The 13,916-nt window shown below is 44.8% G+C and overlaps 1 protein-coding gene across 3 annotated transcripts in view; it reads left to right on the plus strand.

The window, feature by feature from the left end:
• Positions 1 to 806: 806 nt before the first annotated feature.
• The window catches only part of arid1b (AT-rich interactive domain 1B), a 50,036-nt gene continuing 36,926 nt past the window's right edge, over positions 807 to 13,916 (plus strand). For 2 of the 3 annotated variants that reach the window (XM_068721475.1, XM_068721476.1), the window contains exon 1: positions 1,009 to 1,086. The gene's annotated coding sequence lies outside the window, so the exon portion shown is untranslated. Of the gene's footprint in view, positions 1,087 to 13,916 lie in introns of all 3 variants that reach the window. The other variant, XM_068721477.1, reaches the window with a different exon arrangement.

Consider the following 13,916-nt stretch of genomic DNA (forward strand, 5'->3'; position numbering starts at 1 on the left):
GTGTGTGTGTGTGTGTGTGTGTGTCCAAATGTCAGTGATGTGTAGTTAAGGGGCAGCAATCACATTGCATCACATCAAATCTTCTCTTCTCTTTACCTCTTCCACTGTCTCTTCCATCTTTTATTTTTGTCTAACTACTTCCTCTGCTCCACGCTGTACTTAATATACCGTAGACTATACAGCATTCAGTAGTCTGTCAGCAGTATTGGAGGGGATTCCATGGTATCAATTCAGGAGGGGGAGTACCTACATAGCACACACACACACACAGACACACACAGTTCTGCGCTCACCACAGGGAATGAACACTGTAATGTGAACTCACCCTTTGTCTGAATGAAAGCCCATTACAATTCATTTTCACCACAGCAGCCAGTGTACAGTAGTGTCTTGTTATGCGGGTAATATTTTTTTCCCGCTGTCACCCAGACTGCAGAGACTTTATCTCAGTGATTACAGTAGTCAAAAAAAATAAAAAATCTTAATACCTTATGCAAGCTTTAGAAATATGGTGTGCCTTAGCATTGTGTGTTTTACTTCTTTCTTTCTTTTTCAAGAGGCTTTTACAGATTATACCATCTGATCTTTCAGACAAACAATCACATTTCAACTATGCTGAAATAGTTGCAGTATTTCTGATTCATCATGATTATATTTAGCAGGTAAATCTGTCTTTGCTTGAGTTCACGTTTTAATTTGCCACCTGCTTCGTGTCACTTCTCATCAAATGCTTGGGTGAGCTTCAGAAAACACTCGCTGTAAGTCCTTTTCTTCTGTTCCAGGATCTGTCCGGTTCGATTGATGACCTCCCCACTGGGACGGAGGCTGGTCTGGGCTCAGCCGTCAGCGTCGGTGGCTCCTCCAGCAGCAGCAGCAGCAGTAGCCAGGGGGAGCAGGGAGGGGCCGGCAACCAGGGACAGTCCCCCTTCTCCCCCCACGCCTCCCCCCACCTACCCAGCCAGAGGAGCGGGCCCTCTCCGTCCCCTGTGGGCTCACCGGCAGGCTCCACTCAGTCCCAGCAGTCGCGATCAGGCTCCGGACCCATCTCTCCTGCCAGCGGGCCCTCAGCCAACACCACCGCACCAGGTAAGGTTTCCATTAATGCACACACAAGCTTGATAATCCGATTTTTATCTTGATGGAAGGTGCAAGTTCTAGCATGAAAACTCTATTAGTTAAATCGCCACAAACAAACAAAACTATAATTGACAAGAATTGCCGTAGGAACCGGTCCCAACACTGCATTTTACATCCTGTACCACCATGTGAGATTCCCTGGAAACTTTGCAAAATTGCTTTACAGCTTAAAGGGAAATTGCTTTGTGTCGCCAAACAAGAGGCCGCTGTTCGAAAGCAAATGAGAAAACAATCACAAACATTCCCCAGCCAGTGATGTCAAATGAGGTGCATTGCCTTTGACGGATGATGAAAAAAATAGTTGCTGTGACGTCACCGATTGGTGCGTGGCCAGAAGTTTTAGTTCACAGTCCCGTGTGACTCCGATTTTCATGTGTTCTTTAGAAATGGAGCTGCTTTAAAGCAGGAATATTAGTAAACCTGTTGCTGCTTAAACATATCACAGTTATCACTCCTATATTTCTGCTTGACCTTTCTCATATATTTTGCTATTTAAAGACGTAAGTCTGATTTCATTTGTTTTAAATATGTGCATTTAAAGAGGATTTTTAAAAAGGTCATGTAGAAAACTGACCCTGATGCAGAATAGGTATACACGCTTCCACAAATAGCAACATGCCAACATTTAAATGTCGTGGGTTTGCCAGGATGAAGCTTCACACCTTTTTATAACCAAGCGGCAAATACATTTTTCAAAGCACCTGCAAAAGGTGAAATGCACCCCTGACTGTGCTGCCAAGCAAATAGAGTCTGGGCGCTCCGCTGCTATTTGCACATGTTAGATTTAAGTAATATCCATATATTTGGTGCAAAATTGGCTCCTTTCTATGCAAATGACCTTCATTTCAAAAACAGTTGAATTCATAAAGATCAGCGCTAATAGCCACACACAGTTACAGTGAAGTTATTAGCGTCTTCAGAGAGTTGGCGGTAGCTGAATCGCATTTGTACCGTGGCACTGGAATGTTAAATCCCAAATACGGTTTCTCCCGTTTAAACTAGTTGCCTGAAGTTTTGAGGCCTCCGCACCTCGTCGGTCAGGACCTCAAACAGTCTGAAAATGATATCTCTTTTTATTTTTTTTGGTGCCATTGTTCTGCCTACAGTGTTCTTGGCATAAAAGCAACATTCATACTTTGCCACATGGATATTTGAACTCAGCTGAAAAACTTTCTGGCTGTGTTTGCGCTGTAATATTATTAGCGCAACATCTTTTTGTGAATCAGACCTTGAACCGCGGCAGATGTCGGTCTCAGGTGATGCACAGCTGTTGGTGGCATCAGTGGGCGTAATCCATTCTTTGTGTTTTCGCTCGTGAGACTTTTGAGTGTTAGGTGAACAGGGTTTGACCTCTCTTTAGAGCAGTCCAGATGACCCGTAAAGGTGACAACATCCTGGTTTAATAGCATGTCTTTTCTCTCAACTCCAGCTCACCGTATAATCCATCCAGATCCATTTTCATTCTGACAGTTTGGACAGAGGATGAAGCTGAGTGCACACAGAAGCAGAAGACCAAATAATATCAATCCAGCATGTCTCAACTTTGATATATCTGGTCCATTTGAAATCCTAATTCAGACCGCTGAAGAATATTACAGCTTAGCGCAGAGCACTTCATGTCTCATTCATTCTCCTCTCACAGTTTTTGTCCTTGCATAGTTTTAGACTTGTTAAGTCCTCCCATCACGGCGTTGTACGAGCTCATTCCTACATGGCAGTGGAATTTTGATGAAGCCCATCTTCCCTCGTGGATCGCACGAGTATTTCCAACATTCATGTCCGGACAATATTTCCTCACACCTCCGAGTGTTAATGAATTGAGACTGACTGGTAGTGGAGGACCTCCCGTCTGATTTGTTTCCTTATCTAAGATATGGCAGGCCAAACAAGACACCAACAGGATTATCAGACAATGCACGGAGTGTCTGTCTGTCTCCCGAGGCCACAGCAGAGCGCATAACCATTTAGATAAACATTGAGCATTATAAACAAGTGTGGATTTGATTTGCTTCAGACAGGCGTGTGTGTGTGTGTGTGTGTGTGTACACACTGTTTTCGCCTGGCCTCCCCGTCATCGCAGCACCTCTCTGCCCGACTGCGTGGCCAAGCGGCGCATCAGCATGTCTCAGACCTGTCAGTCACTCTGACGAGGCGGGGCAAAATGTCTTGAGTGAGATCCCGACGCCAGCTCCTCCTCCTCCTCCTCCTCCACCTCCTCCTCGAAGCCGCTTACCAGAGTGATTGACGCTAATGAAAAACTAGGACACTGGTTTTCCAGGCGCTCGTGCCAAGAATCATGACGAGAATCCGGAATGAGGCGGCAAAGACGGGAAGCGAAACCGATCGCTGGGACATGATTAATAAGAAAATATTTAAAAATATTCCCCATGCCAAATAAATGGTGATAAAGCGTGGAGCAGTGAGTAACATCTGGCATGTTTTAGCGGCTGTACTACAATCAGTTTGAATTAGATCAAGGAGCAGCCCGCCTAAGAGAGACACAGGAGAACTAATGTGGTTAGGGCACATCTGATTACGAACGCTCCACTTTCTAACACTTCATCACAAGTTAGGACACTTTGGTTAATGTTGTCGTTTCAGTTTGGTACAAGTCAGTGTGGAGAGGAGGGGGCAGGAGAGCTAGCAAGCAACGCTGTGTGTGTGTGTGTGTGTGTGTGTGTGTGTGTGTGTGTGTGTGTGTGTGTGTGTGTGTGTGTGTGTGTGTGTGTGTGTGTGTGTGTTGTTTACTGAGATTTGTGTCTTCCACTTCTTTACTTCGTTACTTCTGCAGGCATAAAAAAAAAAAACGCTCTTTATTATTCCAGTAAAACAGTGAATAAACAAAATAAGACAAACTTTAATTAGCTAATTAATTAGTGTGAAAAATCCCGGCTGTTTTTTTCTGCAGTAGTTTGAACTCCAGTCAAGAAAAAGTCAAAACAACACAATTTCTTGTGGCTGCATTGCATTCTGGTTCATTAAGACGACTGTCACTGGAGAAATTGTTATTGCAGTTCTTCAATAATGCATTATGCCCCTCCACTGCCGTCAAAATCTGTCGTTTGTGATGATCTATGTTATTTTTGGGGCTTTTTTTTCTTCTTCTCCTTCTAAACTCCATTATAGCTGTTCTGTAAATGCCACCGTATGATGGTCATATTGTGAGTTTTATAGGCAAATATACACGTAAATACAAAGTAAATACAAAGACTTATAGTTACTAAATTCCTAATGCGTGTTAGCGTGGGTTTCTCCTTTAAATACAAATAAAAAATCCGTATTTGTGTAAAAAGTTTTGTCGAGGTAAAGAAATGACTATAAGTAAAAGAATGTCATCAAGCTTTGTTGAACCAGTAATTCTGTATAAGACTGTGTGTGTGTGTGTGTGTGTGTGTGTGTGTGTGTGTCAGTCTGTCACTGGCCAGCCTCACTCGGTAGACGGACGCGACACGTCACACGGCTGAGCACTCACAGGGCACACGTTACCCTTGACAGCGGTCAGAGGAGAGCGATTTCATCATGTCATCCTTTCACCTGCCTGTCATACACACACACACACTCACACACACACACACACACACACACACACCAATAAGTAACACCGGCGGCATACGTAACAACCAGTCGGCAACCTGCGGTTCTGAATATGAAAGCTAATGTGGAAGTGCCTCAAACTTCCATTCATTCTAATGGGCATCGGGGGGCGACTCCTCTGGTTGTATAGAAGTCTATGAGAAAATGACTCTACTTCTCACTTGCTTTATTACCTCAGTAAACATTGTAAACATGAGTTTATGGTCTCTATCAATCAATTCTCCAATACTGCATGATGTTCATTTAGTAAATGATGGTCCCGTTTAGAGTAAAATAAAGCGGGGTAAGCTTTTGGGGGGGGGGGGGCTACCTTGTCGTTGACAAGTCGCTACAACGGCTGTCCGCTCTGGATGTTGTCCGTGTTTTTTCGTCTTAGATCTTTAGCCCCTTCTCAGTGTGTTTTCAGCTCAAGAAAGTTGATTAACTTAGCTCCGCCCTCTCGTGTCGCTTGTGGTTCCAAAAAAAAAAAAAAGAGACAGCGACGGTCAAAAACCAAGATGGCGTCGACCAGAATGTCAAACTCGAGGCTTCAAAACCGTTGTCCACAAACTAATGGGTGACATCACGGTGACTATGTCCTCTTTATGTGTGATAACAGCACATGAGGACATACCTGTGAACGGTTTAGTTCATGGTTTCATGTGAAACAAATACGGCATAAACATCTATATATGCTCGCTTGCTTGGATGAGTGACAGTGTTGTGATTGTGTGTGTGTGTGTGTGTGTGTGTGTGTGTGTGTGTGTGTGTGTGTGTGTGTGTGTGTGTGTGTGAGAAAGAGCCAGACATAGAGAGAGGGAGGGAGGGAGGGAGAGGGAGACTGACAGATTGCCACCCTATCATACATCCATACACTTGCACAAATCTATCTTGTCGGAGCTCCACGACACGCCTGTAATTCCCTCGTCTCTTCACTTTTCCTCTTCTTCCTCCCTTCTCTCTCTCTCTCTCTCTCTCTCTCTCTCTCTTTCGCCCTCTTTCTCTCCCTCTCTCCATGAAGCAAATCCAATACACTGTAACATTATCCGGGCCTCGTCTTGCTATTTGGATTCTCTCCCAGAGCCAAAAAGGCACACACAGGGCCAAATTGATTTTCCTGTTGCGCTAGATTTGTGACAGTCAAGCAGAAATCACATTGCTCAACTGCCAAACTCCCCCTCCTCTTCCTCCACCTCATATGCACACACACACACACACACACACACACACACACAAACAGACTGTCGTACACACACACAAACACCACCCTCCTCCCAGTGCCTCTGAAGTAATTCAGTGCGTCCTCGGAATATTTTTCTCCTTCCGTGAGACATTGGGGACGAGGCAAGCAGACATTCGTCTTTCATCTGGATGGATGTGGGGCTGAATGGGGCCGCCGCCGTCGGAGCTTCCATCACTGACTGAGCTGTTGGGGGGGGGGGGGGTGAAGTCATCTAGTCACGGTGCAGAACGCAACAACGAAAAGTTCAGTCCCAAATATGTTGATTCGTGTGTGTTTTGCTTTGCAAAACTCTGCATTTCCTGGATACTTCTAGACGTAGATAACGAAGGATTCGCTGTGTCTTTGTTGAGTGTGTACATGGGCTGATTCGACAAGTTGTCAGCAGGTCAGGACCTGTCAGTATGGCGCCACTTCCTGTCAGCCTTTGTAAGGCGAGGAGGAGCCCTATCCACTACGAGACTGAACCTGATGCTAGCTTAGCTAAACTCAGTTTTCATCAGCTTGGATCACTGCTGCTGATGGGATTGAGCTGGTAAGAGATGCACACGTCTGCTGCTGTGCGTTGGTCGAATCCCACATTTAATTTAACACTTTCAGCTGAATATGCTGATTTTAACTAATCCTAAAGTAACGAAAGTGCTCTTGGAAGAAGACTGTTGCTCCATAATCACCTACGGATGAACAGTTGGCTTGAGATGACGTAACTACAAAGGCCATTCGTTGACCCTGCGTGCTTTTTAAAGAGGCATTTACATTTGTTTGCTAAGCGGGCTGCAACGTAATCGCTCGGGGCAACTCCTCACTGGCAATTAGCTTCCACTGAAAGTGCTTGTTTTTTTGCCTCTGACAGGCACAGATTGTTACTATAAGTGTCTGACAACATAATGGAAACGGAGCCTACAGAGAAATGAAACGGGTTTTTTTTTATCTTTCTGTTTTTGTGTCATCTGACTTGTTGCCCGGAAGACAACAGTGGAAACGTGAGTGAGAGTTGGAGAGAGGAGAGCCACGGGACACCGGTGTTTGTCACCGTTTTGTTGCATTGGAGTACAGAACGCGTAGCTTGGTGTTATCTGAAAGACGTTTAACGGCAAGGCAAGATTTCGACGATGTGGATGCGACGCAAGATCTCTCAGAGCGAGACGGGCAATAAGCAAAAGGTAAAGAAAAAGGTTTTACTTGTCTTTAGGGTCCTTTCCATGATGTTGTCAGACACTTCTAATAACAATCGGAGCTTGTTAGCGGTAAAAAAAAAAACAAGCATTTTTAGTGGACGAGCACTGACTGTGTGGAATTGCCTCGAGTGATTACCTTACAGCGGCTACCGTCTGTGCGTTCCTGTGTTTATACATTTGTGTCATTTGTGAGGACCACACAGCACAAGGTTTCCACATCGTGCAGCCACTAATTGACACAGAAAACATCCACACTCCTCCACGGCCCAGCTCGCTCTGTCTGCTGCAGAAAATCAACCAAAAACTCTCCCTCTTCTATTTTTCTCCCTTCTTTGTCTCTCTCCACCAAGGTCCTCCGAGGTCCAGTTAACAGCGCCTGCCTACCCTTCCCCCTCCCCTCTCCTCTCCTCTCTCCTCCCCACCCCTCCAAGTTTTTATTTTCTTCTAAAGAGGTGATTGGAGCTCGCGGGCGAGTGCTCGGGAGAGTTTAATCTGTGTATCTGCGCTCGCTTCAAGTGCTTCCAGGGCCGAGAAAAGGACAGAGAGGTCAGGGCGAGTGGAGGAGGCAGAGGGGAAGGAGGGATAGATAGAGGGTGGGAGACAGAGTGGGTGAGAAGGCCAGGCTTGTCCAGTTTGTTAGCTTAAGGGTCCTTCCCAATGAATCTCTTCAATGACTCTCCTCCAACCCGTTTACGTCCGCGCTTGTCCTTTACATTGTCCCCCAGCATAGCCTGTGCCTTCAGGCATTTCGTTTTTCGTTTCAGAAAATACATTTCTATCTCTAATTGTGGTAATAAGAACCACAGATGGAAAAAAAAACAAGTTTTCAATGGTGCTGTTTTTGTTTTAGCCCCACACTGAGATCAAAGGTCAAACACAGATGCCTGGAAGGAACCAGAGTGATGACCTCAGAACAGAATTGCTTGCATAAATACGGCCTTTTTAAAAAATGAAATGATGTCAGTAAACGACTTCCCGTCAGGAAAGAAAGACAAATTCACAGGCTGCAAAATATCGGACCAGAAAAGAAGCCGCAGGGGTGTTCATCTAAAACTTATATTTTTTTCGTCTGTTAGTGGTGGAAGTTATTATAAGAAAGTGGTGGAAGAGGGTAGGGGGGGTTGAGTTTTTATGCAAGCGTGGAATGTGTGTGGAGCGAGTTTTCCAGTCACACCACTCCCTAAGAGGCTGCGTGGTGGGAACACTGCCTCTGGCTGTCCCTGTCCCTCTCTTTTTCTCTCATTATTTTTTATCGTGCTCGCTTTCTCTTATGTTTCCTCTTGTGTCTCACGTTCCCTCGTCCCCACCCTTTCCTCCCCATCTCTGTTTGTCTCTGCTGCTTTCTCCGCTCAGAGCGTTGCTGTGGCGCAGGCCTCCCACCGAGGAACAAGGCTGAATTTTCCATCCCTCTTATTCCTCCACATCTCTCCTCCAGCTCTCTTTCTCCACTTCCTTTTTTCCCTTCTTCTTCCCCATCCACACATCAACCCTCCTACCCCCTGTCTACCCAACTCTTTCCCACACTCCCACATGCCTCTGTTCCTCCTCCTCCTGATGGCTGCTCGTGTTTCGGAGTGAAACAGCAAAATGCCCTCCCCGCAGACATTATATTCACAAAGCACGCCATCCGCCAAAACCTGGGGAGAAGAAAAAAAAAAGAAGAATATGGTGCCGGCTTGCTGCGTTAGCCATTTAGAGAAATCCCATTCTAACTCCGTCCGACTGGAAAACCTTAACAGGAGCACAGTGCGCAATTATTTTCCCTCCCCAACACTTATTTTCTTGCTTTCTCTCACTCCGTCGCTCTCTCTCCCCCGCATCCCGCTCGCTGTTTTTCAGCTTAAGCTGCAAGTTTTGCTTTACATACAGTTGCTACTCAGCATTGGAAGTAATGAGGATCTTGGGAGAGCGCTTGTTTTGCGAGCCACCGCAGGCCTGCGCTCGTCCCCTACAGGGAGAGTTAACTGGCATTAGCCCCCGGCTTGGAGAGGCATTGACTCGCACCCATTGAGATCTAAACCACCATTATTGGAGCCTGCTGTTTATCTGCCTGTTTCCCCTAAAGACACGGCAAGAAGGGGATATTACCTTGGTGTGTGTCTATGTGTGTGTGGTGTAGGTGTGTGTGTGTGTGTGTGTGTGTGTGTGTGTGTGTGTGTGTGTGTGTGTGTGTGTGTGTGTGTGTGTGTGTGTGTGTGCGCGTGCGCACATTTCAGCCTAAGGGTTGTATTAAGAGATGCTGCTGAAGCAGCCCTTTCACTCTACCCTACACCAGTCAATTAGTGCTCACCGACGTTACTTCACTTTAGCAAAAATGGCCCCTGCTGCTCCAGGGGTCTTTATTTGTGAGAAACAGTTGGGGAGTGTGTGCGTGTGCATGTGTGTGTGTGTGTGTGTGTTTGTGTGTGTAGACAGGCAGAGGCATCTTGGTGTATACATCTATCTGCGCACACTTGCAAGCATGTACACACATGTCTGCTAATGCACACCTTTCATCAGCAATTAATAAAAAGCTTTTGATTGACCCTCTGGTTAACTTTTCTTCATTGCCATCACTCATACACACACACACACACACACACACACACACACACACACACACACACACACACACAGTAGCTCCTCAGCTTAATATTACCAGGGCCCTGAAACAAAACAGAAATATGGCCACAAATACTCTCCCTCGGCTTTGAACTTCGCCGGCATTTGCGTTTGAAACTCTGATTGAAAAAAAAAAAAAGCTTCAAAGACCACACTCGCTCTCTTCAAAGGAGACTCAGGGTTGCCTCGACAGTCCTCACGGAAGAGAAATTTAAAATGTGTATTGGGTTTTTAGCGAGGAGCATTATCTCCAAAAACGCAATGAACTCCCATTACGTTTGGCCCCGCTGCCTTGTATCATGAGCGAAGAGTAGAAAATGGATCTGCTTGCTAAGTGGCTTTTCTACAAAAAGGAAATTACAGTTGTTTGACTTTTCAGCACAATTCCAAAAGAGCATTTTTTCGTTCTAGATATCTTCCTGTTTGCTCTTGTCCTTTTAATGCAGCTGGCGCCGTCTCTCTAAAACTAAATCAACACGATCAGAACATCAGATCCGTTCATCTTTGAAGCCCAGCGGTCTCTGCTAGGTCGGTGTTAATGAGTCGTGTTTGAAGACCTGCCATCAAAAATCACAGATTGGAAGGATACTTAAGTTCTTTCAGGATAAAATCATCTAGTTAATATACTTTAATTACAATTAATTAAAAGCAAAAGAACCTCGCTTCTGCACCGCTGCTCCCATTAAAACCTAATGCGAGCGGCTGGGATTTTTTTATTTTTTTTTTGGATCATGTTAATTTGCATGCATTTTTTTGTATGTTTATATGAGTGTGCTCAGCTGGGCGCTTGTGGAGGTGTAAATTGCCGGTGGTAATGACAGCGGGTGAAGATGCAGGCTGAGGGACAGCGATGTATCGCCGCGCCGCTGATGGCCACATGTGTTAATTGTGTTATAGAGCACCTATGGGAACACTGGCACTATAAAGAAATAACACGAAGAGATCTAAACGCAGAAACAAAGACACATTCAAGCACATACGCATGAAAACAAGATTAGTTATAGACTTCAAAGTTCAAACAATATACGAGAACGATCAGAAACATATAAGCACAGTGCCTGTTACTCTTAAAAGCCCTTAAACCATCAAATATACAAACGCTGCCACTGATCTACATACATAAAGTCATATGTAATCACTGAGAAAAGCCTCAGAAATGTAGAAAAAGAAACATATTTACATGCAGTACATAGTTTAAGGCAGACTTGCAAGCCATCTTACAAAGGTGCAAAGCAAATATTAACTCACACTCATTTGTTTTACATTTTCCTTCATAGCGAGCAAAGATGGCCTTTTGTCTTTGGACGGGGAAAGATGTACAGTCAGCTCCGGCTGACATTTAGCTCTCCACGCTCTCATCAGCACGTCAAAGATTCAGCGTATGAATTATTAATGGTGCGGATTAAACGTGCCGGGGCTCACTGTTTGTTTTATTTGGACGTAATTATTTAATGGCACCTTGTTAAAAGTGATAGTAAGGAGAGGAGGAAGGCAACGCTAGGAAAGGAAGAGGAGACAAGGTGGGAAGAAGCTCTGTTTGGACAGTAATTGGTAGTGAAATAATTACGTAGTGCTCCACTCGTTCATTGCAGAGGCAGAGGGAAGGAGGGGTGAGGCCGTGTCACACTCAACTATACTTCCACTCCTCTCTCATCTGTTCTTTAATTTCCTCTTTTTCAACAAGGATCTCTTGTTTCTTGTCATTCTTCTTTTTCCCTCTTGGTCCTCTCTCTCTCTCTCTTCTCTCTCCCTCACACACACACACACACACACGCACACACTGCACAGACGCAAACTCGTATGTTTTTTGCATTAATCTCGTCTCTGGTGACAATTTACATGGGTTTGTGGAGAGAGTATTGGAGCATGGAGGGCACCGCTCCCTATTTGTACCTTCGATGTGGCTCACACACACACACACACACACACATATATATACACAGCACAAGCTGCTGCCACCAGCACTCTGCCATCCAAACAAACAGAGTCTGACAGCATAGCCGGTGCCTGGCATGCATCCCTGCTCACACACAAACACACACACACACACACACACACACGGGGGCTAGCTTTTATCGTGGGGTCGACATCCATTGTTCAAGGGTTCAGTAAACTCCTGCTAGCAGACTTCATCCTCGCTACTCATTCACCCATCTAAACTTGTGCTGCGGCTAAATCTGTCCCTCCGGCAACAAGTGGCCATGACCCTCTACGAGAGGCTTCAGGCCCCTCCAGTCAGACACATAAACACATAAACACATACTACAGAAACAGTACGACAAAGCCTTCATCAACGCAGCTGCATACATACTAAAGTTCCTTTAATAGAGTGCTGTGCACAGGTACAGTTTGAGGTACTTGTACATGAGTATTTTTACTATTACGAACGGAAAATGTATGTACTTTGGAATCATTGGTTCATTTTTGGACGGCTTCAGTAGAAGTACTTACATTTACAATAAAAACATACGATAAGCTGATGAAACATCATGCGCTGGAACTAGGAATCGTTACGTTTTCCTTAGCTTAAAAAGGAAGTCGTGCACCGCCATGTTTCTACAGCAGCCCAGACACTGGCTGTCACGATTAAAACAGGAAACTCCCTTTACTTAAGCAAAGAAGCGCTTCTTTCACCACTGGCTCAAGCACACACAGACCAACCTAGCTAGTGCTAGTGTTATCTCAGGGTTTCTTCCATGTTTGCACTCTGACGTTTCCCCTTCCCTCCACCGCATGGTGACAGCCTAATCGAATATTCCCTCTTTGAAGCAGCGCAGTTGGATCTATTCATGTGTGAGGCAGGGGGTCTGCGTGTGTGTGTGTGTGTGTGTGTGTGTGTGTGTGTGTGTGTGCGTGTGCGTGTGCGTGTGTGTGTGTGTGAGTGTGAGAGAGAGAGTGAATATTTCAACACATATCCCATGTGCCTTTGTGCTCTTACGTGTGTTTCCTTGTGTGTTTGAGTGTGTTTATTTACACTTGTTTGTCCAATTACTTTTACATCTGTGTGTGTGTGTGTGTGTGTGTGTGTGTGTATTAGTGTGTAGGCAGCCTGGTGTATGGAAATGTTGTTTATGCAGTTTTATGCAAAGCAATTATGTTGACTTAATTGGGTTTGTTTATGTGGAGAGTGTGCCACCTCCAGTCATGTTTTACTGCTACTGTGGACAGACACATCACACACACACACACACACACACACACACACACTTCTTGAAATAGCACACTTTCTACTGTGTGATTGAATAATAATAAGTGTTTTCTTTATAATAAGGGATTTCTATTCACTGTTTGAAGGACACTGTAGCAGAAACATTTTAGTAATACATCACTCTAGCAGTACTTCATAATGTGGCATCATGAGTAAAAGATTACTTTTGGCACATAATTCTATTTCAATAAAAATCAAATCTTTTACCGTAATCGTACAAATGCGTAGTGACAATCATCACTGAACACGTACAGTTGAATTACATCAATGTTCCGTGTATGTTGGGGCATGCTGCATTCCACATACATGATATATAACCACTGGATCGTTCATCCACAGCAAAGTACAAGCAGTGCAGTTTGACAAAACAAAACCACTTTTCCCCCTCGTCGTTCCCTCTCCTCGCTGTCGCAGGTCTGAATCCAATGATAAAAGGTTAATTTGCCATCTCTCTCCTTCCTCTGGGCCAAATCAATCCACCATAGTCTCTGTCTGCCTTTGTCCTAATCAGACCCTCAACTCACTATTGGATTTCAATGGAACAGGCGCAGCCCAAAGACCTGCACAACCACCTAATCAATGAACCTCAAATGGCCCTGGTTTTCTATAGGGGATCGCTGTGGTTTTAATGCTTACATAAGGAAGTGGCACAGGGTCCAATGACTTGATATGTCCTCTGGAAGTGCATTTGTCATTTAGCTAATAGTGAATCACAAACGACTTCATGTATAGTGATTGTGCCGAGCGCTCGGCGTGTCTATAAGTTTGGCATTGAACCTTTCTAACCTTATTGCTTGAAGCTAAAGAAACGCATCCAGGGTCAGCCTCATTGTTTTTCTTTTGGCATTCAAACAGAAAACGTTTTATTTATTTTTTTATTTGAACCAGGTTCCTTCTGTGTCATGAAAGAAATGCAGAAAGAAAGACAAAAGTGGTCCTTCAGTGCTCTATTGTTACAGCCGCTCCTGCAGTTTCCTTC

The sequence above is a fragment of the Cebidichthys violaceus genome, unplaced genomic scaffold (genome assembly GCF_023349555.1).
Source record: "Cebidichthys violaceus isolate CVI_PGR_0920_01 unplaced genomic scaffold, fCebVio1.0.p SCAF_28, whole genome shotgun sequence".
NCBI lineage: Eukaryota > Metazoa > Chordata > Actinopteri > Perciformes > Stichaeidae > Cebidichthys > Cebidichthys violaceus.